The 24,891-nt window shown below is 45.6% G+C and overlaps 1 pseudogene; it reads right to left on the reverse strand.

Moving 5' to 3' along the window:
• The window catches only part of LOC119357060, an 80,030-nt pseudogene that overhangs the window by 39,779 nt on the left and 15,360 nt on the right, over nucleotides 1-24,891 (reverse strand).

Raw genomic sequence — 24,891 nt, forward strand, 5'->3', positions numbered from 1 at the left:
GGAGGGTGGTGGCGGGGATGATGGTGGTGACGAGAAGGGGGTTGACAAGAAGGGGTGGCTGCATGGCAACGCAAAGCTACCAAAGCAGGTTCCTGCTACTGAGGAGTAGAAGTGGCTCATTGAGCCCACGGGAAAAGAGTAAGTGGTTCATTATTTTGCTTGTCACATGCTTATTCTGGTTGTTATTTATTTTGCTTGTCACATGCTAATAGTTCATTCTTTTGCAGCAACTGGATATATTCTAAAGGGGTCCGTATTCCCAACGGCCTCATCACCGTCTTGCTGAAGTTATATTGGCCGGGGTTGTACTGTCCTGAGCCAGTCAGGCAGCCGGACCGTCGGGTTTTGCCCACGAGCTGGGACCACTGGGAAGCGGCCCGCCACGCGGACCATGAGACCCATGCCAAGGTCGTGATCACTACTTTCTGGGTGAGTTCTCTTCAGAAGAACAAGTCCATTCTAGTTTCATGAATGATTCAACTCATGGCTTCTTCCATTCTTGTTTCATGCATGATTGTAGAAATTCTATTGAGTTCTTCAGGAGCACATGGCTAGAGCGGACCAGATCGTGTTGCGCCAATGCAAGAAGAAGGCCCGCCAGATGCAGTACGAGGTGCGCTATGTGGCCATCTCCACATACTACCACGACGTTCTTGGTGTGAAGATGACCAAGGAAGAAGCGCGGAGGATGGGCATCACCTTGGAGAGGCCCGAGTTCTTGGCGGTAAGTATAAAAGATTTTTCATTATGCTTTCATATATTATGATTTCATTATGCTTTCATTACCTTGTGGTACATTATGCTTTATGCTTTATGCTTCCATAACACCAATTTGGACACACCTACATGCCATTATGCTTTTATTATGTAGGTGTGTCCAAATTGGTGTTATGGAAAAGACGAGTACTGGGCGGCATTGGTGGATCTTTGGTGTGATGAGGCTGGAGCCTGGGCGGCTATGAGAACCAAAAATAAGGCTAACCGAGGGACAGAGGGAGTACATGCTCAGGGAAACCGAAACCACTATCTCCACAAGGCAGTTAATGTATGACTAACCCCATTAAACATTCTTCTTCTTCTATTTACCATCACTTTCTTATGTATGACTAACCTCTGTTTGGTGGTGCAGGAGGAGAAACTGAAGCGGCCGCTCTCACACATGCAGGCGTGGGAGATCGCCCATACGCGGAAGGACCCCAAGCCTGGCGAGCCCAAGTACTACGGCAAGAAGACCGCAGGGGGGAAGAAGGCCTACTCCGAAGCATATCTGAAGTTACATCCTGACACACCTGACCCCATTGCGGCGCCTCTGGACGACATGGCGGTGGTGAGGATGGGGCCCAAGGAGCACGGTCGGGAGGCGGTTCTCGATGTTGTGATCACTCCTAGTATCTCCTACACATAGCTTCGTCGGATCGACCCGAGCCTGAGCCAGCGCACGAGCCAGCCAGTGACTAGTACATAGTCCCTCTTTCAGGAGCAACAATCTGTAAGTATTTTCCCTCTTATCTTCATTGCTCACTTCATTTTCCGCATTTAGTAGTTTTATGAGTTCCATCATGTCATACCGTAGGCCTACATGGAGTACACACGCCAGGAGACCTTGGCGTGGCATCAGAGGCTTTATGAACACCAAGTGAAGAGGGATAGCCAGATGCAGCAGGCTTTTCAGGATATGGCGGCCGGCAGGTGTCCTCACTTCCCTCCAGCACAATGCCCTCCAGCACAACCAGTGCTGATGAGCTTTGAGGAGTTTGTGGCACAGAACGCTGGCCCCTCGCCGGTTAGTTCATCCCCAATCTATTAACCCAAAGCATGTCATGCCTTTCAACACAGTCATATATCCCGTGAATATGTCTTTTCAACATCCAGGGAACAGGTGGATCTACCGTTGGCGGTGGTCTTCGCAGCACTCCGGAGACACGGAGCCCGACCACTTCGATCCACGGAGGCGGAGGCGGAGGTGGAGGCGAAGGCGGTCTTGGCGGTAGCGCTGCCGCTAGCAGTGACGACCTGGGCTTTGGTCGTCTTGGCGGTGACGACCTCCGCGGTGCTCGATGATCCTTGTGTGGTGATGATGCTTGAGATGACTTGTGTGTGGTGATGATCATTTAGATGACTTGTGTGCTTCTCTATATGCTTATGCTTATGTTGGTTGTGATGATGTTCATTTAGAGACTTGTGTGTGATAATGCTTATGCATATATTGTTGTGATGGTGCCGGATGATATCCCGTTGTGTTTTATATGTCTATCCCATCATATATATCTGCTGATATGTGCTGCTATTTGAATTGACTTGATCTGAAAACAAACAGAAAAAAGAAAGAAAAAAAGCAAAAGCAAACTATGCCGACGGCTAGGCCGTCGGCATAGGGCTAGCGTGAGCTCCCAGTAGCTGACACGTGGCACCTATGCCGACGGCCTAGCCGTCGGCTTAGTTTAAAAACTATGCCGACGGCTAGGCCGTCGGCATAGGCGCCCACGTGTCAGCTACTGGGAGCTCTGTATGAAGGACTATGCCGATGGCCTTGCCGTCGGCTTAGTTTTAAACTATGTCGACGGCCCAGCCGTCGGCATAGCCCTGGTCCTAGAGTAGCGGCTGGTCACCACGTGGCACACCTATGCCGACGGTTGAGCCGTCGGCATAGTTTTTGACTAAGCCGACGGCTAGGCCGTCGGCATAGTGGTGCCACGTGGCGACCATTCGTTGGGCAGACTTGACGGCGGCCGCCGTTAGGCGTGATAGTTGCCGACGGCCAGGGCCGTCGGCATAGATGTACGGCCCCCGTCGGTGTATCATATATGCCGATGGCTTTTCTATGCCGACGGCCTCCCTGGCTGTGCCGACGCATATGTTGCCGACGGCCCTATGCCGATGGGGGCCGTCGGCATAGGCCTACCCGACGGGACTCATGCCTATGCCGACGGCCCTGGCCGTCGGCATAGGGGGCGATTCCGGTAGTGATTGCCCAGGTTTTCAAATTTTAACATCTCCTTTATTTTATCCAATTATTTCCTAATTTTTTCTTTCGCAACTCCATCCTCACTATCGTCGTGATCACTCATACTAATGGACACGTGATAGACAGATGGTACAAAATCTACAGCTCTTGGACTAGAAGAGGATATATGTAGACATTCTTGTGAGGAAACCTTCAATGCTAAATCGTGTAGTAGGTCATGCATAACATAGTATTCATACGAATCGCTTGTTTCTTTCTTAAAACAATCCAGAATTAACTAAGTCATTCAAGTTGTTACACCCTATATCTTCAATTCTTTTGATTCTATGATATGGGTGTATAATTTCAAGTCCTATCCAGAAATGAATTAGCTCCTCACGGTCAAACATGTAATCCTCCAGAAATAGTGCACACGAGGAAAAGCATTGTTGCTGGTGAAAAGGGAGGTAATCGTAGCTAAGCTTTAATGCGGGCATAATATCATGATCGCTAGTCTGTGATTCCCATTCTTTGCTTTCAAGAACTCTTGTCCAATGATCTACAGATATATTTTTTCTCAGCAATCTACCCACGGTTTTTGCTTCAAGAGGAGAACCCTTCAATTTTTCCACAATTTTCTCGCCGATTTCAAGTAAGTTATTATCATTATATCGTTCATTAGTTTCATCAAAAACACATACTAGAAAAAGGATCCAATATTCTTTCGGCTCCAAACCCTCTAGTTGTAATGCTTTATCGTCTTTCTTTACCATTTCAGCTACCTCAAGGAATCGAGTTGTGACTAGAATAGTATCACCATTTCCTTGCCCATTTTGAACGGGAATTAAAAATATTTTCCACTCGTCTTCATTACCATATTTCCATATATCGTCCAAAATAAGTAAAAATCTCCTATTTTCAGTCTTCTTTTAATTAATTTCTGAAGTTGGTCCAAGTTTTGTACCTCGTTATCTGCTTTGTCATTTTGTTCGTCTTCATCCTAAGGGATAGAGCTCACAATCTCTTGTGTCAATTTATACACACTAAAGTCAACAAATACACACATCCAAACTCTTATTTTGAAATGAGCTTGCACTTCTTCGCTGTTGTATATATACTGAGTGAGAGTTGTTTTTCCTATGCCCCCAGGACCAACTATGGGAATGACGGTGAGGTCTCGATGAATGTATTCACTGTAAGTGCATCTAGTGCCACCCCTAGTTGGTTTTGAAGTATTGACGACAAACCTAGTTGAGGGACTAATGTGTTTATGAGAATTGCAGGATAACACAGGTAGAAGTCCCTCATTGATTCGGTTTTCCTACCAGAGATGACCCCTAAAAATGTATGAAGACATTGATGTCAAAGGTGGTATATGAAGATATTCACATTGAAGACTATGACAAGAGAAGACATCGCATGAAGCCTATGGAGCTCGAAGATTTAGATCTTTCGTAGTTCTTTTTCTTCTTCTTTGTTGAGTCATAGGAACCACCGTACTGTTAAGTGGGGTCCAAGAGAACCATTCAGAATGATTGAAGTGATGCTTAACCAAAACCTATGTCTTAGAGTGAAGACTATGAGAGCGAATCTTGTCCGGAGTCGGACAAGTCAGCTTTGCTTGTAGCCCAAGTAAAGTTGCCGTGTGAGTTTGAAATCTAACCATTGGAACACATGTCAGTTCCTTAGTGACCCAGGGTCATTTCAGACAAATCAGGTCGGGTAGCCTAGTGGCTATAAATAGCCCACCCCCTACAACCAAAAATGGTTGGCTTCTCAGAGTTAGTATACGGCTTTTGTCGTTTGAGAGCAACCCACCTCGAAGCTTTTGAGAGAGAATTCCTTACGAGGATAAAGCCCTAACCACCCAGAGCCAAAGAGAATTAGGCATCACTTAAGTCTTCTTGTCTGTGTGATCTAAAGACTTATTACACTTGAGGACTGTGAATCCTCCAGCCGGTTAGGCGTCGCGTTCTGAGCATCCAAGAGACATTGTGGATTGCCGGTGAACGAAGTCTGTGAAGGTTTGGGAGTCTACCTTGAAGACTTACCAGAGTGATTGGGCGAGGTCTGTGTGACCTTAGCTCAAGGGGAATACGGTGAGGACTGGGTGTCCTGAGCTGCGTGTTCAGGACTGGGTGTCCGGGACTGTGTGTCCTCAAGTTTAAATACCTAGCCGCCCTAACCAGACGTACAGTTGTCACAGCAACTGGAACTGGTCCAACACATTATTGTCTTCAACGAGTCACTGGTTTCATCCTTCCCTTCTCTTTACGTACTGTTACTCCTTGTGAAGTCATTGTATGATTGCACTATCTTTTATCTTCACTGAGTGACTGCGTGTTCTGTTAGGCTTCATAATATCTTCCTACCTGATCCTTACTACATTGCTGCTATTAGTCATTGTGCTTTCACTCTATTGAATACTTGACTATGGCTTGCCTAGTGTAGTCTACCTTCCGCTGTAGGGTAATAGGTTTATTTCTATCGTTTGTCTTCATAACTTCCACGTTTTGAAGACTTTCATAAAAATCGCCTATTCACCCCCCTCTAGTCGATATAACGCACTTTCAATTGGTATCAGAGCAAGGTTCTCCCTTGTTTTGTGTGATTCGGTTTAACCACCTGGAGTTTTAGCTATGTCGACTGCAGGGATAATTAAAGTCTCCGCTGCGTGCCCCGTCTTCGATGGAACTGAATATCCCTACTGGAAGAATAAGATGCGCATGCATCTTGAAGCCATTGACGTCGACCTATGGTATGACGTCAAGAATGGTGCTCCCAAGGCTGGAGAAGGTGTCACTGCTGCTGACGTCAAGAAGTTCGTTCAACTGGACTCTACTGCCAAGAATATCATCTGTGGTCATCTAACCAAAGGACAGTATGGCTGCGTGAGTGCTTTGGAAACATCTAAGCTAGTCTGGGACTGGCTCTCCAAAGTCAACGAAGGCGTCTCAACCCAGAGAGATCAGAGAATCAGTGTCCTTCGCAACCTATTCAACCGCTTCAAGAGAAATGACAATGAGAATGTACAGCTCACATTTGATCGACTCACTGACATCACGAATGAGCTTCAAGTCCTTGGCGCTACTGAGATCACCAAGCATGAAGTCGTCAAGACACTACTGAGATCACTTGACAGTTCGTTTGACACCCTAGCCCTGATGATTCAAGAATGTCCTGATTTCAAGACACTCGATCCGTCTGACATACTTGAGAGGCTCAATACACATGAGTTTCAGCTTTCTGAGAAAAGAGATATCTACGGTCCAAACTATGGGCGAACTCGTGCCTTGAAGGCAAAAGCTGTCTCCTCATCTGAAGAAGAATCTGACAGCAGTTCTGATGATCCTGAAGACATTGGAAAGGAACTTTCTACGCTTGTGAAGAAGTTCCAAAAATTCACCAAGAAGAAAGGCTTCAGAAAGTCTTCACGATCAAGCTCAAGGAATGATGAAGCTTCTGCTCATGACTACAAGAAGAAAACATGCCACAAGTGCAAGAAAACTGGCCACTTCATCTCTGAGTGTCCGCAGTGGGACAATGAGAACAGAAAGAAGAAGAAGAGCAAGGAATATGACTATGGCAACAAGAAGAAGAAGAAATACTCAAAGTCTTCTTCCAAGTCTTCCTCAAAGTCTTCATCACACAAGAAGAGCTCATCTGGCAAGGCACGTGCGTTTGTTGGCAAGGAAATGGATTCAGAGGAGGAGTCCGCTTCTGAGGAGGCGGAGGTGGAGTCTGAGGAGGAGTCCGATTCTGGCATTGCAAGTCTGGCTACAGCATGCGTTGCCAAGTCCATCTTCAACACTGAAGACAATGACTTCACCACCGACACCGATGCAAATGACAAGGACTACTCTGCTCCTACCTACTGCTTCATGGAACGCGGTGCCAAGGTAAACTCACGCACTACTCACTATCAAACTTCTAGTGACGATGACTCTGATTGTGGTTCAAAACCCAGCTACAAAACACTTGCTAAAATTGCAACTGAACAACAGAAAGCTATGGAACATATTCAAAAACTGTTAGACAAAAGCGATGATCTGTTAGGCGCTGAAATGACTCGATCTGAGTCCTTAATTGAAGACATAAAAAATCTTCACATTAAGTATGAGGAACTTGAAAGTCTTCATTAGGTCTGGAAAAAAAGCTCGAAGCTCGTGAGCTAAACAAGTAGCTCGTGACTCGGCTCGAATCGACTCGAACTCGAAGAATAACGAGTCGAGCCAAGTTTTAGTTTAAGATCGTTTATAGACCAAGTTAAACGAGCCAATCTCATGAGTACTCGTGTAACTCGTTAGGCTCGGTACAAAAGATCAACCACTCAGCACCCTATGTCCCAGGCGCACAACACAAAGCCCAGCCGTTGAAGGACCAACCGCCTAGGAGAGACTCATGCGTTACAAGGAAATTACTATTGTTTAGTGATATATATGTTTAATATATACATAATAATTTTTATAATATTTGAGGGTTTTATGTTCATATCTTTAACGAGATTAACAAGCTAAACGAGCCAGCTCGTGAGTTATACGAGCCGAGCCAATCTTGGATTTGAGCTCGTTAATAATAACGAGTCGAGCCGAGCAAGCTCACTAATGAAACGAGCTCTAGCGAGTCGAGTCGAGCTGGCTCGACTCGGCTCAAATTCCAGACCTAGTCGTCATGAAACGCTCTCAACAACTCATGAAAAGCTTTCCTATGATTATCTTCAAAGGAAGCAAGATCTTGAGAAATTGAGAACGGCTCATGAAGATCTTCAAAAAGAAAATGAGTCACTTCGCGCCAAACAGATCAGTTTCGCTCAGGAAGGATTTGAACCACCATGTCTTAAATGCATTGAGCGTGAAAATGCTACTTCTGTTGCTGAATGTTCTACTGCTGCTATTGTTGCAATATCTTCAACTGTTGATGTGGGAACTAACCCCTCTACTGAGGATACCACTGCTATTGCTGATGAGAATGCTAGGTTCAAGACATTGCTTGAAACAGGGATGTACAAAAGTCTCAAAGGGCATCAGACACTATGTGATGTCCTCAAAAGACAGATCCTCAACCGAAACCCTAGGAAAGAGGGTGTTGGGTTCGTAAGGAAAATGAATGCTGATGGCTCTTACAGGAAACCTGAGAAGTACCCCAAAACCACATGGGTTGCTGCAAAGGAACCTTCAGCAGATCCATCCAATCTATCTGGCTTCACTTGTGCTAACCCCATTGTCATTGATGAATCCTTTGATGCAAACTATAAACTGTTTAAGAATCAGAATGGTGAAGTGTTTGCCAGGTACATTGGTACTAACTGCAGGAATGGACCGCCTATGAAGAAGATCTGGGTGCCCAAAAGGTGTTTGGAAAATCTTCTTGTGAATGTCGTCATGACACCGCAGATGAAGAAGACTAACCCCAGACCACAGGCTTCATACGGCCCAAAGGCTTCATACAGACAGAGGACTCATCTGAGTTGCACTAACGCAAATGTTTTGCAGGGAAACCATACTCAGGCCTATGAATATGAGTGCGTTTCATTGAACCGCCATGTTCATAAGACCAAGAACTATTCTGCTTATTCTTACGAGTACTTTTGTCCGCCTGCAAGACATTTTGCTAGGGCTCCAAAGCCAAAGTTCTCAGACGCTGCACTTAGACTTATTGCTTCTAAGCCACCCTTGAGGGTGTGGGTGGCTAAGAAGGCTTAACTCTCTTTTGCAGGGAAAGGTCTCCTGATCCTCGGAATAATGTATGGGAACTGGTTAAGCGTCCTGATCCTCGGAAGCACAACATAATAGGCACCTAATGGATATACCGCAACAAGCAAGATGAGCATGGTCAAGTTGTCAGAAACAAAGCCCGTCTCGTTGCTCAAGGATATACTCAAGTGGAAGGCATTGACTTCGATGAAACATTTGCTCCTGTGGCTAGACTTGAAGCCATACGCATACTGCTGGCCTATGCAAATCATCATAACATACTTCTATATCAAATGGATGTGAAGAGCACCTTTCTCAATGGCAAGATTGAAGAAGAGGTGTATGTTGCACAACCGCCTGGCTTTGAAGATCCCAAACATCCTGACATGGTATACAAGCTCAACAAGGCACTGTATGACCTCAAACAAGCCCCTCGGGCCTGGTATGACACACTCAAATACTTCCTGAAGAGCAAAGGCTTCATACATGGTTCCCTAGACCCCACTCTCTTCACGAAGACATATGATGGTGAACTGTTTGTGTGCCAAATATATGTGGATGACATTATCTTCGGCTGCACCAATCAGAAGTACAGTGAAGAGTTTGGATATATGATGCAAGAGCAATATCAGATGTCCATGATGGGAGAGCTGAAGTTCTTCCTCGGTCTTCAAATACGACAGCAACGCAACGGCATCTTCATATCTCAAGCAAAGTATCTCAAAGATTGCCTGCAGAAGTTCGGTATGCAAGACTGCAAAGGCTTCACGACGCCAATGCCAGCCAAGCATCATCTGGGTCCTGACGACAATGGTAAAGAGTTTGATCAAAAGGTATACCGCTCCATGATTGGTTCTTTGCTTTATCTATGTGCATCTAGGCTAGATATTATGCTTAGTGTTTGCATGTGTGCTCGATTTCAAGCGGCACCAAAGGAGTCGCATCACTTAGCTGTGAAGCGAATTCTTCTATATTTGGCTCACACTCCAACTCTAGGATTATGGTATCCAAAGGGCTCAGAGTTTGATCTGGTTGGATTCTCGGATGCTGATTATGCTGATGACAAGGTGGATCGCAAGTCTACATCGGGCACATGTCACTTTCTGGGACGATCACTTGTATGTTGGTCTTCAAAGAAGCAGAACTGTGTATCTCTCTCCACTGCTGAATCTGAATACATTGCTGCTAGATCTTGCTGCGCTCAGCTTCTGTGGGTGAAGCAAACTCTCTAGGACTATGGCATTCATCTGAAGCAAGTGCCACTCTACTGCGACAACGAAAGCGCCATCAAGATTGCCAACAACCCATTTCAGCACTCGAAGACAAAGCACATTGAAATTTGTCATCACTTTCTCAGAGATCATGTTGTGAAGGAAGACATTGATATCATACACGTCAACACTGAAGAGCAATTGGCAGATATCTTCACCAAGCCCTTGGATGAGAAGAGGTTTTGCAAGTTACGGTGTGAGCTAAATATCTTGGAATCCTCAAATGTCCTGTGATCAGGCACACATCCTAACCCTTATGCATATTGATGACTTAGATCTGCAACACATGAAGTGAAGTATATCTTCAATCAATGAAGACATACATTCTAAGTGTGAATACATTAATGTGGAATTTGACTTCGGAGCGCCACGATAATTCTGCGCCGTGTATGGGTCTAATACTTCCTATACGGTGGGTAACACCACCACCAAATGTTCGGTTTGAAGTGTTTCACTCATGGCGTTACATTTGCTATGTCTTCACATTTGGTTTGGCTTCAATCTCAACATGTCTTCATGATTATCTTCACTATGTTGATTATATATATATATATATATATATATATATATATATATATATATATATATATATATATATATATATATATATACTAGTGTTCTGTCCTCTACAGAATTCACTTATAGCTATGTCTTCTTGTTGAATCTTTTGAACTAAGTGAATGTGATCGGACCCTAACCTCTCTATGCTTTCTATCTCAAACTCTATCTCTCCAAATCATATGCATTCTATTGAAACTGTCGAATGTCTTCTCTGCGTGCTTGTCAGCAGAAGATACAAAGACAAACATTAAGTCTGTATTCAATGATCATTCCTTCACCTGAAACCCGGAGAAGTGGGAACGACCACCCGACAATCCAGGCGTGCGTGGGACGTGGAACAACCCCCGATATGCTGCATGACGGCCACGTACCCCTTAGATGCGAATCGCTAGGGGCACCTATGTAATAACGCAGTGCCGCCCCTGTACCTGTAAATACACGCCTCACCATAGTCATTATCTCTTCTTCCACTCTCGCACGAACCCTAGCGCCACCGCTAGCCCTCGACGACGCCAGCGACGAAGCGCTTCGCTGCCGCAACCTCTCCGACGCTGTCTTCACGCCGACCGCGGACATCATCCTCTCCGTCGTCGCCGTAGGTGTCCTCCATCGCCAAGTTAGGGCACGGAAGATCGAACTGCTCGGCCTCCTCTTCCACTCCGTCTAGCAGTTCTTCGTGTGGTAAATAAAACTTCCTTTTTACGGCCCCTTTGATCCTATAGCTTTATCACTTTCTACCACAAGCAGTTTCCATTCACACAAGTTGGATCTCTTTCATACTGCATCTTATAACATGCCTAGTATATTCACTTATGCTTCACAAAGTAGTTAGATTCCTCACTTGTACTGATCCCTGGATTCGTACAAATCTGGAACCAACTCCTTATCTATGAGTGAATGTCTTCGCACGATGAGGTCAATGTCTTCTAAACTGATTTATCTTCAAAATCTTCTGAGAATGCATATGACCTCTTCCCCTTCCCTCACACCTTAATGCTATCACAGGTACATGTCCGTGGGAGAATCCCTTGGTTCTCATAGTCTGCATTCATTTACAGAATTCTTACAGTATCACATAAATTCTCCCGAAGCCAGTTCCTGTCCGTCCAGCAAGCGAAAGCCTTTGAAGCCTTTGAACGTATTGAAGCCTTTCAGTTTAAAGTTCATGGCTTTAGAGAAATCAGCAAGGAAGGGTGGCAGAAAGCGTCATGGAGAAACATCAAGAGATCTGCCCGATGACCTCTCAGAGCTGTACAAGACAGATCCTGAAGAGGATTACAATCAGCGCAAGACGCGAATCCAATGGATTTGACGCTATTGGGCAGAACAGTGGTTCAAGTACAGATTTGTGACCAAGGAATATGCTGAAAAGAATGCCATCAAGCGACCATGGGGAGACATCCTCTACAAAAATCTTCAACCCAGGACCAGAGATGAAGCCATTGAACGAGGCTTCTATCCCTGCATGGTCAATGGACCACAACCTGCGGATGCTGACCTGTCATCTCTGCTATGGTGTCGTGACGATAATCTGTTGAAGCGCAACTTCCAGTTTGCCCAGAACTCAGCGAAGCAGAACAAGAAGACTTTGGGTTTAGATTTCAACCCTGGTCCCTCTGCTCCCCGTGCCGATGGAACTCGCGAAGCTGAACCCAATCTTCTTGGGCCCTTCTACAATCTTGAAGGACTCACCACACACATCGTGGTTCAAGGGACAGCCGTGAATGAGCCTGCAGATGACGCTAAATCCGATGAAGCACCTGCAGCGCCGAAGCCAAAGAAGCCGAAGCAACCAAAAGCTTCAAAGCCGGCCTCTGCACCAAAAATCTCACGGGCGATGCCACTGGCAACTGCACCTCCTGAAGACAGTGTGCAGTCTGAAGATTTATCACGCATCTCCAAGCCCCAGAAGGTCAAGATACCTCTGCCACACACCGGCCAAGAGCTGACAGCTGCTGCCATTCTGCGCAATGATGCCATTGATCTGTCAAGTGATGAAGATCTTGCAGATGACGCTCTTGAGCAACTCATCAAGAGCAAAGAAGAAGCAGAAATCTTCAATGATCCGCCTCTCTTTGATGTAACAATCATCCACAACTTCATTGATGAGTGGTTTGACACGCCCAACATCAGCTTTGACGATCTGCAACTTCCCATTGGCCTCAGTGTCGCCTTCCATGGCGCCATTGCTTCAGTGTTAGCTATCGCCCAGAGCATTGTTGAACTGAAGCAGAAGATTGACTTTGAAAAATCTCAGTTCAAGAAGCATATGGCCAAGCTCAGCGTACAAGAAGTGAAGAACTTCAAGATTATGCTGCACGAGCTCAAGGAAGCCTTTCTCAAGAAACGTGCAGAAGCTCAGGGTTCTCGTGAGCGCATGAAGGTTCTGGCTGACAGATGTGTGCAAGCCTACAATGAGGCTGAGAAGCACAAGGCCCTTGGGCGTCCTGGCATCGACCCCAGGATGGCTGCAAAGAAGAAAAAGAAGCCCGCTACGGCTGAACCCGACGCATCAAGGCAGGAAGCAAATCCCATTGTCTTCCCAACTAGCATGATGGCCCGAAGCCAAAGTCCAGGTCAACCGCTTCAGAACTGAAGAAGATGAGGACTGCTGAGGCTGAAGCCAGGAAGAGGAAACATGCTGAAGCCTCTCCTACTGCCCCCTCCAAGAAGAAGAGGAAGACCAAGAAAGAACAGGCTGCTCCCACAGAGCCCTTGATTGTTGAACCCATCTCCATGGTTCATCCTGACGCTGAACCTCAAGAGCGCCAACTGACTGTCCATGAGCCTGCTTTCACAGGGGCTCATGAAGCTGAAGACATTCCAGCAGCTGATCCCATCGTTGCTGAAGATATTGGTCACCATGACCATGTTGAAGATGATGCAGTTCTTCCTCAGCTCGAGCACCAACAGGTATCATCGCCTGTGCTAACGCACAGCGAACTCATCAGCATTGGTCGTCCACTGATGCCAATTGCGCAGGATGCTTCATGGGCTGATCGCCCACAAGAGGAAGAAGACTCTGAGGCCCATCCAACACCAACTCCACATGCGTCGCCCGCGTTGCGCAGGCTTCGCAAAGGTCCAAGGCCTCAAGTCTTTGCGTCTGAAGCTAAAATTGCTGAAGACATTCCGGCTGCATCAGCCGATGAAGAAGAAGTAGCACAAGCTGCTACTCCCCGTCCCACCAAGAAGCAGTTCTTGAGGAGAACGTGGTTGTGACCGACCCTCCAACTCGTCAAGTGGAGGTTGAAAATCTTGAGGCTGCCACCACCAACACCACTGAAGCCACTGACGCTGTCATGGATGAAGCAAATGTGGAGCCCTTACCAACAAAAGCACCAGAAGTCAGCGAAGCCACTGATCCCGCTGCTTCTGTTCCTGCGTCTGCTGCCGGTCCTCAGTTCGACTATCATGTTGAGCACAGGCCTTAGATACAAAGACAATTCCAAGATTGCCCAGGTTCCCAGGTCCTGCATCAGCACCTGGATCCTTCAATATCAATGGCTTCAGAGCAGACAACACATTCTTCAATAGCTCCAGGAACCCCTACTCAAGGGAAAGAATATCATCTGATCGGTTCTGGAGCTATCCGCAGCGAAGCTATTACTCCTGCATTCTTTACAATTAAGGTCGCATCTTCCCACACAAGCGTCTTGACATTGAAGCAATAGCTGGTCTGCCCTGTCTGGAAGAAGCTCTGGATTGCTTCAAAGAGGTTGGATTGCTGTCGTTCGTCACTGACCAAGAGCATTGGAATGAAGAGTTGCTGCTCCAATTCTATGCCACACTTCACATCCGCGGGTATAAGAGAGATCCGAAGACTTGGGTCCTGGAGTGGATGACAGGAAACGTTCATCACGAAGCCAAAGCCTTTGACATCATTGAGCTCACTGGTCTACCCACTCCTGGCGATCTCTACGAATCTGGCTGTCAACTTCACAGTGAAGCTGTAGAGAGCATCTTTCAGAAGCCTGAACCTAATATGAGTCAGATGCTCAGTATTGTAAGTGCATCTAGTGCCACCCCTATTGGTTTTCGAGTATTGACGACAAACCTAGTTGAGGGACTAATGTGTTTGTGAGAATTGCAGGATAACATAGGTAGAAGTCCCTCATTGATTCGGTTTTGCTACCAGAGATGACCCCTAAAAATGTATGAAGACATTGAAGTCAAAGGTGGTATATGAAGATATTCACATTGAAGACTATGACAAAAGAAGACACGATATGAAGCCTATGGAGCTCGAAGACTTAGATCTTTCGTAGTTCTTTTTCTTTTGTGTTGAGTCATAGGAACCACCGTACTGTTAAGTGGGGTCCAGGAGAACTAGTCAGAATGACTAAAGTGATGCCTAAACCAAAAACCTATGTCTTCGAGTGAAGACAATGAGATTGAATCTTGTCCAGAGCCGGACAAGTCAGCTTTGCTTGTAGCCCAAGTAAAGTTGTCGCGTGAGTTTGAAATCTGACCGTTGGAACACGTGTCAGTTCCTTAGTGACCCAGGGTCATTTCGGACAAATGAGGTCGGGTTGCCAAGTGGCTATAAATAGCCCACCCCCTACAACCATAAGTGGTTGGCTGCTCAGAGTTAGTATACGGCTTTTGTCGTTTGAGAGCAACCCACCTCGAAGCCTTTGAGAGAAAATTCCTAGCGAGGAGAAAGCCCTAACCACCCAGAGCTAGAATAAATTGGGCATCACTTAAGTCTTCTTGTCTGAGTGATCTGAAGACTTATTACACTTGAGGACTGTGCATCCTCCAAACGGTTAGGCGTCGCGTTCTGAGCATCCAAGAGACATTATGGATTGCCAGTGAACGAAGTCTGTGAAGGTTTGGGAGTCTACCTTGAAGACTTACCTGAGTGATTGGGCGAGGACTATGTGACCATAGCTCAAGGAGGATACATGAGGACTTGGTGTCCTTGGCTGCGTGTTCAGGACTGGGTGTCCGGGACTGTGTGTCCTAAGGTTTAAATACCTAGCCGCTCCAACCAGACGTACAGTTGTCACAACAACTGGAACTGGTCCAACACATCATTGTCTTCAACGAGTCACTGGTTTCATCTTCACTTCCTTTTACTTACTGTTACTCATTGTGAAGCCATTGCATGCTTGCTATATCTTTTGTCTTCACAACGTAACTGTATGATTTGTTTGGCATCATAACTTGTTCCTACCTGATCCTTATTACACTGCAGCTACTTGTCATTGTGCTTTCACTCTATTGAATACTTGACCATGGCTTGCCTAGTGTAATCTAACTTTCGCTGCATAGTGATAGGCATATCTCTACTGTTTGTCTTCACAACTTCCACGTTTTGAAGACTTTCATAAAAATCGCCTATTCACCCCCCCTCTAGTCGATATAACGCACTTTCAATTGGTATCAGAGCAAGGTGCTCTCTTGTTCTGTGTGATTCAGTTTAACCACCTGGAGTTTTAGCTATGTCGACTGCAGGGATAATTAAAGTCTCCGATGCGTGCCCCGTCTTCGATGGAACTGAATATCCCTACTGGAAGAATAAGATGCGTATGCATCTTGAAGCCATTGACGTCGACCTATGGTATGTCGTCGAGAACGGTGTTCCCAAGGCTAGAGAAGGTGTCACTGCTGCTGATGTCAAGAAATTCGTTCAACTGGACTCTACTGCCAAGAACATCATCTGTGGTCATCTGACCAAAGGACAGTATGGCCGTGTGAGTGCTTTGAAGACATCCAAGCTGGTCTAGGACTGGCTCTCCAAGGTCAATGAAGGCATCTCAACCCAGAGAGATCAGAGAATCAGCGTTCTTCGCAACCTCTTCAACCGCTTCAAGCAAAATGACAATGAGAATGTCCAGCACACATTTGATCGGCTCACTGACATCACAAATGAGCTTCAAGCCCTTAGTGCTACTGAGATCACCAAACATGAAATCGTCAAGACGCTGCTGAGATCACTTGATAGTTGGTTTGACATCCTAGCCCTGATGATTCAAGAACGTCCTGATTTCAAGACACTCGATCCGTCTGACATACTTGAGAGGCTCAACACACATGAGTTTCAGCTTTCTGAGAAAAGAGATATCTACGGTCCAAACTATGGGCGAACTCGTGCCTTGGAGGCAAAAGCTGTTTCCTCATCTGAAGAAGAATCTGACAGCAGTTCTGATGATCCTGAAGACATTGGGAGGGAACTTGCAATGCTTGTGAAGAAGTTCCAAAAGTTCACCAAGAAGAAAGGCTTCAGAAAGTCTTCACGATCAAGCTTAAGGAATGATGAAGCTTCTGCTCATGACTACAAGAAGAAAACATGTCACAAGTGCAAGAAACTTGGCCACTTCATCTCTGAGTGTCCACAGTGGGACAATGAGAACAAAAATAAGAAGAAGAGCAAGGAATATGACTCTGACGACAAGAAGAAGAAGAAGAAATACTCAAAGTCTTCTTCCAAGTCTTCCTCAAAGTCTTCATCACACAAGAAGAGCTCATCTGGCAAGGCACGTGCGTTTGTTGGCAAGGAAATGGATTCAGAGGAGGAGTCCGCTTCTGAGGAGGCAGAGGTGGAGTCTGATTCTGGCATTGCAAGTCTGGCTACAGCATACGTCGCCAAGTCCATCTTCAACACTGAAGACAATGACCTCATCACCAACACCGATGCAAATGACAAGGACTACTCCACTCCTACCTACTGCTTCATGGCACGCGGTGCCAAGGTAAACAAACGCACTACTCACTATCAAACATCTAGTGACGATGACTCTAATTGTGATTCAAAACCCAATTACAGAACACTCGCTAAAATTGCAACTGAACAACAGAAAGCCATGGAACATATTCAAAAACTGTTAGACAGAAGCGATGATCTGTTGGGTGCTGAAATGACTCGATCTGAATCCTTAATTGAAGACATAAAAAAATCTTCACGTTAAGTCAGGAACTTGAAGATCATCATGATACTCTCTCAACAACTCATGAAAAGCTTTCCTATGATTATCTTCAAAGGAAGCAAGAACTTGAGAAATTGAGAGCGGCTCATGAAGATCTTCAAAAGGAAAACGAGTCACTTCGCGTCGAACAGATCAGTTCTGCTCTGGAAGGATTTGAACCACCTTGTCTTAAATGCATTGAGCGTGATAATGCTACTTCTGTTGCTGAATGTTCCACTGCTACTGCTGTTGCAATATCTTCAACTGTTGATGTGGTAACTAACCCCTCTGCTGAGGATACCACTACTATTGCTGATGAGAATGCTAGGTTGAAGACATTGCTTGAAACAGGGATGTACAAAAGCCTTAAAGGGCATCAGACGCTATGTGATGTCCTGAAAAAGCAGATTCTGAACCGAAACCCTAGGAAAGAGGGTGTAGGGTTCGTAAGGAAAATAAATGCAGATGGCTCTTACTGGAAACCTGAGCAGTACCCCAAAACCAAGTGGGTTGCTACAAAGGAACCTTCAGCAGATCCATCCAATTTATCTGGCTTCACCTGTGCTAACCCCATTATCATTGATGAATCCTTTGATGCAAACTATGTATTGTTTAAAAATCAGAATGGTGTAGTGTTTGCCAGGTACATTGGTACTAACTGTAGGAATGGACCGCCTATGAAGAAGATCTGGGTTCCGAAAAAGTGTCTGGAAAATCTTCCTGTTAATGTCTTCATGACACCTCACATGAAGAAGACAAACCTCAGTCCAAAGGCTTCATACAGACAGAGGACTCACCTGAGTCGCACTAACGCAAATGTTTTGCAGGGAAACCATACTCAGGCATATGAATATGAGAGCCGTTCATCAAACCGTCATGTTCATATGACCAAGAACTATTCTGCCTATTCTTAGGAGTACTATTGTCCTCCTGCTAGACTGTTTGCTAGGGCTCCCAAGCCAAAATTCTCAGATGCTGCACTTTAGACTTATTGCTTCTAAGCCACCCTTGAAGATGTGGGTGGTTAAAGAAGCTTAACTCTCTTTTGCAGGGAAAGGTCTCCAGCAGAAAACCAAAATCTTGTAGGACGCAAGATAAAATGCTCGAATGGCATCATTATGTACTTCGTTCCTGAATCGCATGCTACTCTCCCTATTAGTCCTAATCTGGATCTAAGTTTTCATAACCCACTGGTTCGTCAAATGTTTTTGCTTCACAATTCTCTTCGTGAAGCCTATCCCCCAAACTGCACTGTAGGGTACGACACCAGCGTCTTCAAAGTCTTCAGAATGGATTATTGATAGTGGGTGTACAAATCACATGACTGGCAAAAGAAGCCTTCTTATGGACTCAACCTTACGTCCATGCGACAAGAGCCACATCACATTTGCTGACACTGGTAAAAGTAAGGTATTGGGTCTAGGTAGAGTTGCAATCTCAAGGGATCAAAACATGGATAAAGTCATGCTTGTTGAATCCCTTGGCTTCAACTTAATGTCTGTCTCAATGCTTTGCGATTTGAACATGATCGTAATGTTTGGAAAATATCGCTGCCTTGTACTAATGGAATCTGACAAGTCTCTAGTGTTTGAAGGTTATCGAAAAGATGATCTGTACGTGGTAGATTTCTCAGCAGGACCACAGCTTGCAGTATGTCTTCTAGCAAAGGCTTCAGAATGCTGGCTATGGCATCGGAGGCTTGGACATGCTGGCATGAGGAACCTCCACACTCTTGCGAAGAAGAAACATGTCATAGGCATCAAGGGCGTCAAGTTCAAGAAAGATCACTTATGCGGTGCCTGTGAAGCGGGGAAGATGACGAGGGCAAAACATCCCTCGAAGACAATCATGACCACTACTCGACCCTTCGAACTGCTTCACATGGACCTTTTTGGTCCCACTCACTACTCAACTTTTACTACTACTGCTTGCCTCTATGGCTTTGTCATTGTTAATGATTACTCTAGATATACTTGGGTGCACATAATCCTTTACAAGACTGAAGTGCAGGATGTCTTCAGACGCTTCGCCAATCGAGCTATGAACAATTACGGCGCCAAGATAAAGCACATCAGAAGTGACAATGGCACTGAATTCAAGAACACCGGCCTTGATACATATCTTGATACCTTGGGCATCACACATGAATTCTCAGCTCCGTACACGCCACAGTAGAATGGCGTCGTCGAACGCAAGAACAGAACACTCATTGAGATGGCCAGAACGATGCTAGATGAATACAAGACTCCAAGAAAATTCTGGCCCGAAGCCATTGATACTGCATGTCATACAATCAATCGTGTTTATCTTCACAAGTTACTGAACAAGACATATTATGAGCTCCTTACTGGCAAAAAGCCAAATGTCAGTTACTTCAGAGTATTTGGCGCAAGGTGCTGGATCAAGGACCCACATCACACCTCAAAATTTGCACCAAAAGCACATGAGGGTTTTATGCTTGGATATGGAAAGGATTCGCACTCCTACAGAGTCTTCAATCTCTTTCATTACAAAGTGGTTGAAACAGTGGATGTGCGGTTCGATGAGACCAACGGATCACAAAGAGAACAGCTGCCAAGTGTGCTAGATGAAGTTCCATCTAGTGAATCAATCAAGCTAATGGGAACTGGAGAGATTATACCTTCTGAAGCTCATCCTGAAGAAGAACTTATCATTTCAGCACCTGATCAACATGAAGACATTGCTCAGCCTGAAGACATTCCTTCCAACAACGACAGTGAACACCAAGAGCAAAGTCTTCGCCCTGTACATCCTCGCATTGCCAATGAAGTGCAGATTGAAAGAATAATTGATAGCATCAATGCACCTGGTCCACTCACTCGTTCAAGGGCAACTCAGCTAGCAAATTTCTGTGGGCACTTCACATTCGTCTCAATATCAGAACCCAAGAAAGTTGAAGAAGCCTTCATGGAACCTGAAGGGATTCAAGCTATGCAAGAAGAGCTTCAACAGTTTGAGCTGAATAATGTATGGGAACTGGTTAAGCGTCCTGATCCACGGAAGCACAACATAATAGGCACCAAATGGATATACCGCAACAAGCAAGATGAGCATGGTCAAGTTGTCAGAAACAAAGCTCGTCTCGTTGCTCAAGGATATACTCAAGTGGAAGGCATTGACTTTGATGAAACATTTGCTCCTGTGGCTAGGCTTGAAGCCATACGCGTACTACTGGCCTATGCAAATCATCATAACATACTTCTATATCAAATGGATGTGAAGAGTGCCTTTCTCAATGGCAAGATTGAAGAAGAAGTGTATGTTGCACAACCGCCTGGCTTTGAAAATCCAAAACATCCTAACATGGTATACAAGCTCAACAAGGCACTGTATGGCCTCAAACAAGCCCCTAGGGCCTGGTATGACACACTCAAATACTTCCTGAAGAGCAAAGACTTCATACCTGGTTCCCTAGATCTCACTCTTTTCACGAAGACATATGATGGTGAACTGTTTGTGTCCCAAATATATGTGGATGACATTATCTTCGGCTGCACCAATCAGAAGTACAGTGAAGAGTTTGGATATATGATGCAAGAGCAATATCAGATGTCCATGATGGGGGAGCTGAAGTTCTTCCTTGGTCTTCAAATACGACAACAACGCAATGGCATCTTCATATCTCAAGAGAAGTATCTCAAAGATTGCCTGAAGAAGTTTGGTATGCAAGACTGCAAAGGCTTCACAACACCAATGCCAGCCAAACATCATCTGGGTCCTGACGACAATGGTAAAGAGTTCGATCAAAAGGTATACCGCTCCATGATTGGTTCTTTACTTTATTTATGTGCATCTGGGCCAGATATTATCCTTAGTGTTTGCATGTGTGCTCGATTTCAAGCGGCACCAAAGGAGTCGCATCACTTAGCTGTGAAGCGAATTCTTCGATATTTGGCTCACACCCCAACTCTAGGATTATGGTATCCAAAGGGCTCAGAGTTTGATTTGGTTGGATTCTCGGATGCTGATTATGCTGGTGACAAAGTTGATCGCAAGTCTACATCAGGCACATGTCAATTTCTGGGACGATCACTTGTATGTTGGTCTTCAAAGAAGCAGAACTGTGTATCTCTCTCCACTGCTGAATCTGAATACATTGCTGCTGGATCTTGCTGCGCTCAGCTTCTGTGGATGAAGCAAACACTCAAGGACTATGGCATTCATCTGAAGCAAGTGCCACTTTACTGCGACAACAAAAGCGCCATCAAGATTGCCAACAACCCAGTTCTGCACTCGAAGACAAAGCACATTGAAATTCGTCATCACTTTCTCAGAGATCATGTTGTGAAGGAAGACATTGATATCATACACGTCAACACTGAAGAGCAATTGGCAGATATCTTCACCAAGCCCTTGGATGAGAAGAGGTTTTGCAAGTTACGGTGTGAGCTAAATATCCTGGAATCCTCAAATGTCCTGTGATCAGGCACACATCCTAACCCTTATGCATATTGATGACTTAGATGTGCAACACAGAAAGTGAAGTATATCTTCAATCAATGAAGACATACATTCTAAGTGTGAATACATTAATGTGGAATTTGACTTCGGAGCGCCATGATAATTCTGCGCCGTGTCTGGGTCTAATACTTCCTATACGGTGGGTAACGCCACCACCAAACGTTCTATTTTGAAGTGTTTCTCTCATGGCGTTACCTTGCAATGTCTTCACATTTTGTTTGGCTTCGAACTCAACATATTTTCATGATTATCTTCACTATGTTGACTATATATATATATATATATATATACTAGTGTTCTGTCCTCTACAGCATTCACTTATAGCTATGTCTTCGTGTTGAATCTTTTGAACTAAGTGAATGTGATCGGACCCCAAACTTCTCTATGCTTTCTATCTCAAACTCTATCTCTCCAAGTCATATGCATTCTATTGAAACTGTCGAATGTCTTCTCTGCTTCCTTGTCAGCAGAAGACACAGAGACAACATTTAAGTCCGTTTTCAATGCTCATTTATCCACATGAAATCCGGAGAAGTAGGAACGACCACCCGACAATCCAGGCGTGCGTGGGACGTGGAACTGCCCCCAAAATACCGCATGATGGCCACGTTCCTCAGATGCGAATCGCCAGGGGCACCTGTGTAATAGCACAGTGCCGCCCCTGTGCCCATAAATACACACTCACAGCGGTAACTATCTCTTCTTCCACCCTCGCACGAACCCTAGCGCCACCGCTAGCTCTCGACGACGCCGGCGACGAAGCGCTTCGCTGCCGCAACCTCTCCGACGCCGTCCTCACGCCGACCGTGGACATCGTCCTCTCCGCCGTCGCTGTAGGTCTCCTCCGTCGCCAAGTTAGGGCACGGACGAGTGAACTGCTCGGCCTCATCTCTCGCTCCGTCTAGCAGTTCTCAGTGTGGTAAATAAAACTGCCTTTTTACAGCACCGTTGATCCTATTGATCTGTCACTTTCTACCACAAGCAGTTTCTTCTCACACAAACTAGATCTCTCTCAAACTACATCTCATAACATGCCTAGAATATTCACTTGTGCTTCAAAAGGTAGTTAGATTCCTCACTTGTACTGATCTGTGGATTCATACAAATCTGGAACCAACTTCTTATCTATGAGTGAATGTCTTCGCACGATGAGGTCAATGTCTTCTAAACTGATTTATCTTCAAAATCTTCTGAGAATGCATATGACCTCTTCCCCTTCCCTCGCACCTTAATGCTGTCACAGGTACATGTCCGTGGGAGAATCCTTTGGTTCTCATAGTTTGCATTCATTTGCAGAATTCCTACAGCATCACATAAATTCTCCTGAAGCCAGTTCCTGTTGGTCCAGCAAGAAAAAGCCTTTGAAGCCTTTGAACGTCTTGAAGCCTTTCAAGTTAAAGTTTATGGCTTCAGAAACAGCAGCAAGGAAGGGGGGCAGACAGCGACGTGGAGGAACATCCAAAGATCTGCCTGATGAACTGGCAGAAATGTATAAAACAGATCCTGAAGAGAATTATGGTCAGCGCAAGACCCGAATCCAATGGATTCGACGCTATTGGGCAGAACAATGGTTCAAGTACCGCTTCACAACCCAAGAGTATGCTGAGAAGAGTGCCATCAAAAGACTGTGGGGGGACATCTTATTCAAGAACCTTGTACCAGGTCCAGAGATGAAGCTATTGCCCAAAGCTTCTATCCATGCATGGTTCATGGGCCACAGCCTGATGATGCACATCCGTCGTCACTACTCTGGTGTCGTGACGACAATCTGTTCAAGCGCAACTTCCAGTTTGCCCAAAACTCAGCGAAGCAGAACAAGAAGAAATTTGGGTTAGACTTCAACCCTGGTCCCTCAGCACCAAGGGCAGATGGCACGCGAGAAGCAGAAACCAATGTCATCGGTCTGTATGCCAACCTTGAAGGCCTCATCACCTACATCTTGGTTCAAGGGACTGCAGTGAATGAGCCTGCAGCTGACACTGAGTCTAATGAAGCGCCTGCAGTGCCTGCAGTGCCGAAGCCGAAGCAGTTGAAGAAGCCAAAAGCTTCAAAGCCAGCCCCTTCACCAAAAATCTCAAAGGCGAAGCCATTGGCGACTGCACCTCCTGAAGACAATGTGCAGTCTGAAGACTTATCACGCGTCTCAAGGCACCAGAAGGCCAAGATGCCTCTATCTCACACTGGCAAAGAACTCACAGCTGCTGCCATCCTGCGCAGTGAAGCCATTGATCTGTCAAGTGATGAAGATCTTGGAGATGATGCTCTTGAGCAACTCATCAAAAGCAATGAAGAAGCAGAAATCTTCAACAATCTGCCTCTCTTTGATGTCGCCATCATCCACAACTTCATTGACGAGTGGTTTGCCACACCAAACATCAGCTTTGAAGATCTACAGCTGCCCGTTGGCTCAGTGTCGCCTTCCAAGGCACTATTGCTTCAGAACTTGTCATTGCCCAGCGCATAGTTGAACTGAAGCAGAAAATTGATCATGAAAAGGCTCAGTTCAAGAAGCATATGGCCAAGCTCAGCGTGCAAGAAGTGAAGAGCTTCAAGATCATGTTGCATGAGCTAAAGGAAAACTTTCTGAAGAAGCGTGCAGAAGCTCAGGGTTCACGTGAGCGGATGAAGACTCTGGCTGACAGATGTGTGCAAGCCTACAATGAGGCTGAGAAGCGCAAGGTACTTGGGCGTCCTAGCATCGACCCCAAGATGGCCGCAAAGAAAAAGAAGAAGACTGTTCCAGCTGAACCAGAGGCACCAAGGCAGGAAGCAGTTCCGCTTGTCTTCCCAACTGCAACGACTGGCTCGAAGCCAAAGAGCCGGTCAACAGCTTCAGAGCTCAAGAAGACAAGAACTGCTGAGGCTGAAGCCAGGAAGAGGAAAAGCTCTGAAGCCTCTCCTACTGCCCCCAGCAAGAAAAAGAGAAAGATCAAGAAAGCTCGGGCTGCTCCCACAGAGCCCTTGATAGTTGAACCCATCTCTATGGTTCACCCTGACGCAGAACATCAACTGACGGTTCATGAGCCTGC

Source organism: Triticum dicoccoides, chromosome 1A (assembly GCF_002162155.2).
Source record: "Triticum dicoccoides isolate Atlit2015 ecotype Zavitan chromosome 1A, WEW_v2.0, whole genome shotgun sequence".
Classification (NCBI taxonomy): Eukaryota; Viridiplantae; Streptophyta; class Magnoliopsida; order Poales; family Poaceae; genus Triticum; species Triticum dicoccoides.